At 44.3% G+C, this 4755-nt stretch overlaps 1 protein-coding gene across 1 annotated transcript in view; it reads right to left on the reverse strand.

Moving 5' to 3' along the window:
• Window positions 1–4755, reverse strand: part of BMP2K (BMP2 inducible kinase) — a 159400-nt gene that overhangs the window by 154305 nt on the left and 340 nt on the right. The window lies entirely within an intron of this gene.

Below are 4755 nucleotides of genomic sequence, written 5' to 3' on the forward strand. Positions count from 1 at the left end.
GAGGGTCCCATTAAAAAAAAAATTAAGCTAAATTGCTGAATGAAACAAATGACTTGACTTTATTGCACAGTAGTGTTGTGGGGACAAATGTCTTTATCAGGGTTTGCATAAACGCTAACACAACAGGGCCCCTACTTCTGACGAAGGCTTTTAAGAATTCTAATATTTGCTGAATGGTATTTGATGAGCTGTAGAATTATAATTGGATACAAACTAGTACTTACCAAATAAATTATTTGAACAAATATCAAGTATAAATGCAATGTCCTAACAGTAAGATTAGGAATATAATGGGGACCTAAAAGTTGCTTTAACAATGCAAATAATTTTGAAAAAAAACTAATGTTAGATAAGAAGCCAGCCCCAACAATCATTGCTAAATAAGGGAGTATTAGGCATCCAACCAAGGAACTATTCAAGAACCTATTTGGACACTTCATTAGCAGTGTCCAGCTAATACATGTCTGATTTGGTGCCCTCCCCATACCCCCCCCCCAAATCTCCTTTCCCCTGGAAAGGAAAAAAGCATTCTCTCCCTTTACCCCACCCCTCAGATAACACCTTTGTTACCTCTTGCAAAGGTGACATTCCTTACCCCCCACTTCATCCATCTCCAAATCTCTTTTTGGGTCCTCCCCACTCAATAGCTGACTGCTTCTAAGACTTGTTCCAGGCACTACCTACTTTAAATTGTCCTGATTTTTATCAGTTGCACCTCATCAACATAAGAAAAACAGCAGTGAGGACTGATCAATCTGAGCCCTCTCTCCATTCAGAAAGAAGAGATAGCCCTGCACATTTGGTTCTCAGATTTGATAGGTATGCTTCATAATCACAGACAAGAAACTTGCTTTTTGCAGGAGACTGAAGATAAAAATTTGATTTTGCAGAAGTGGATAGCATTTGATAAGGAAAGCTTCCAACATATTCTTGAACAAACAGATTTTTATGAACTCAGTTTATTTCAACTGCACTGTTCCCTCCCTCATTTTTATTTTAATCCCTACTGAAGCCATGAGAAATTAAAGCTAATAGGGACAGTGTATCATTGATGAGTCAACATCTACCCTTATCTGCTAACCTTAACTAAATTTAAGTTGAATCCTTCCCTCTTTCATGAGAAAAGGCAGAACTAAGGATCAGTGGAAGAAGATATAGACAAATTTTCACAGTTAATACGAAGTTACTTGCAAAGGTTTTTGAAAACATAACCCCTAAAACAGATTACCCACACCGTTTTTCAGCCACCCCAGACTGCTCTGTTACCCCAACTTCATCCCCCCATAATAATTAAATTGACTGTTTCATAAGATTTAACTGAGATTTCAAGATCTTAGGACCGTGAGGATTTCCTGTTTTCTACTGCTTACCTCCTCAGTTCTTAGGTCAGCTTTTCTCTCACACAAGTTCAAGAAGCCCTAGCCCACAATCAGCCCCACAGGGACAAACCCCAATGAGGCTTTGTTCCAGGTCCTTCTCTACAGCCAATTGCTGAACTTGTGGCCTAATATTTAGGTCTTAACTTTGACCTCATTTCCAATATTCAACAGGATAACTGCCCTCTAAATATTGAGGAGGCTTTATCAATTATAACTGCAGAAACAGCAGTAATATAATAGCTGCTTACTATAATTTAGAGGTTATTAATTGAAAAAAAAAAAAAGAGTAAGAAATACGTAAGAAATTTTTTTTACTACTGTGTAGCATTTAATGTCTCACATTTGTACTGCATGAATATTTATAAAAGATTTACAACTAAAATATTAAATCAGATGTCTGACTATAACAGAATACCCAATATTTAGAGGAAAACTGCAAAAAAAAAGGATCAACTAAGGCAAAGTGTAAACACACTTACAAAAACGAACTGATCCCAAGCTGACAGTATCCCTTTAAGAGGCCATCAAGTTAAGAGTAAACCCATTCTTCCGGCTTAGAATTTGTACCATTAAATACTACAAGCACATATACTTCGTCCGCACTTCTGAAAAACTCACAATTAAATTCCGAGTATTATTATTACTCAATGGCATAACATATGTAGGTTCTCCAAATCTGTTTAGAAAGTGTCTCTAAAACAGCAGCAGAGAAAAACTTAGTGCCTAAATTTGTTACTTTCAGCAATAAAAACAAATTTTTACTTGGATCTTATTATCTAATGCATATATAAAAAACCCCAACATGGTGTGAGACGTATTAGCTAGGGATCAACAAATACATACAAGTATCATTTCCAAAATATACATTTTGACATAATAATGGGAAAGTCCAATTTTGCACCTCTGGCACCAACAGAAATTTTTGCATGGCTAACACACAGAATAAAGGTAAACTCCATATTGGTCTTTTGACTTATCACTAAGGAGGAACTTCTGCATTATTTTTCATAATGTAAAGCCTGATGTACAGAAATTACCTAAAAAATCTCATTAGTATGTTCATCACACCTGTACCAAGAACCCAAATGCAATTCATGGCAAGATATCCCAATTTATGAAACCTAGAAGAAAAAAAATTAGGAAATCTTTCTTTGTCTAATGTAAGTTTACTACAAGGCTAAAAGCAGGTTCAGCAACACAGGCAGTGTGGCAATGACAAAAAACTTAACAGTCAAGCCCGTTGCAGAAACACATTTTTTATCTAAAGAAAAAGCTATGGTGGCTGGAAGTCCATCACTGATCCAACTGCTCTCATCACTGATCCATCTTTGTTGCTCAGCCCCTAGACATTAAATCTGCAACTATTTCATTTCCAGGTATTTGGCAGAAAGGACAGAAATCTTAGGACACGCACACTAATGCCAACTGTTATGAAACCATCGCAAGACTCAAAGTCAAAGTAACTCCCATTCACAATCTCCCAACTGAACCCTCAGATCTCTGGATTTTCCCAGCTGGTAAGTCTGTGGAGAGGGAAGAGGGGAAATCGAGGCACCACCGTGAGGGAGGGAGTGGAGCAAGAGCAGGGGCTGGGGTGAATGGGGCCCCAGGGCAAGTCATCCAGAGGCACGATGGAGGGGCGCAGCCCCCCCACAGCAGCACACACCCCCAGGGGAGGCATTGAGAGCACATGCCCCCCACAGCACAGAGACAGGCTGCCAGCTGGGGTCTGAGCCCCACTGCCTTGCCCCAGGAGCTCAGCCGCATGATGCCATGGCTGCCTACAAAGCAGGCAGGGGACATGGGGCACACTGGCCGTGCTGCACATCTGTTGCCCACCTGGCAACAAGAGGCACACTGGCTTCCCATGGCTAAGCTCCTGGGGCAAAGGCAGCAGGGTACAGAACCACAGCCAGCCTCTGTCCCCATGCCTCCCCGGGGGATGTGTGCTGCTGCAGGAAGCCACGCCTTTCCCCCATGCCTCTAGATGACCCAGCCCAGCCTCAGGGCCCCATTCACCAGAGCCCCTGCTCCTGCCCCACTCCCTCCCTCACTGCAGGGGCCTCAATCTCCACCCCCTTCTTGCCCCTTCCCCTCCACTTACCAGCTGAGAGCTATGTGTCTGCTCCTCATTCCCAAGCCACAGCCCCCTGTCCTGCTGATGATTCTCATTTGTGACCCATGGTACCCCGCATCCTGCCAGGTGGTGTGCAGGGACCCTCCCCCCCAGGCTGGAAACCCCACACACACACATCCACAGCCCCCCACACCTTCACAAATACCACTGCCATGCACACTCACATAGGTATGTGTGCACATACACACCCCCCCAACCATCCATATATTATATACATGCATGCACACTCCATACATAATACCTCACCAAATACACACATACCTGTATGTGTGTATATATACACACTACATACCTATACATGTATGTATGCACTTCCACACACCTCCATATATATAACACCTCACCAAATATAGAGACGTGTGCATGCATGCATCTTCTTTTGAGGAAAAGGAAAGTACCTCTGTAATATCACAGTCAAATCTGTATAGAGGGCATAGTGTGCATGTGTATACACAAATATCCCATTCTCAAGCTCTGGCTCCTGTGTAGACACACACACACACACACACACAAATATGCACATGCATATGCACAGAAGTACACATGTGCATGCATACACGTGTCTACACCCACACTAGATATAGATCTAGATATAGAGACATCTAGATATCTATATCTAGCTCACCCACTCTCCAGCTCTGGCTCCAGTACACACACACGTGCGCACACAAGCAAATAGGCACATGCATAAGCATAAAAGTACAGACATGTGTGTATACATATGCATGCAACATGTACACACACACACATACACACACACACACACACACACACACGGGGCTGGATTAACCTTGTTGTGGGTGTAGGCTAACAAGGTCGTGGCCCCTACTTCTGTTCACTCCATGATTATAATACCTAAAAAAGCACAGCTGGGCCCCTCCTTCCGTCAAGGCCCCAGGCATGTGCCTAGCTGGCCTGTGCATTAATCCGGCCCTGCCACCCCCACTACCTCAATCTACAGACACAGACCTCTAGATATCTATATGTGTCACCCACTCTCCATCTGACACACGCACTCGGCTCCGGCCCGATGAATCACCAGCCCCAGCAGCTGCACGTGGCTGGCGGGCACCTCTCCTCTACCTCTGCCTCGCGGGGCTGCTGCTGCTGCTGCCGCGCCGAGGAGCTGCACCAACCCCTGGTGCGAAGCGGCCGCCGCCCCCGCCCCGGGGGGGTGTGCGTATGCGCGGCCGCGCGGGGAGGGGGTGCTGCCGCCCCGGGCCGCCTGTTACCTTCCGC

Source organism: Gavialis gangeticus, unplaced genomic scaffold (genome assembly GCF_001723915.1).
Source record: "Gavialis gangeticus isolate Ggan-Ray unplaced genomic scaffold, GavGan_comp1, whole genome shotgun sequence".
Classification (NCBI taxonomy): Eukaryota; Metazoa; Chordata; order Crocodylia; family Gavialidae; genus Gavialis; species Gavialis gangeticus.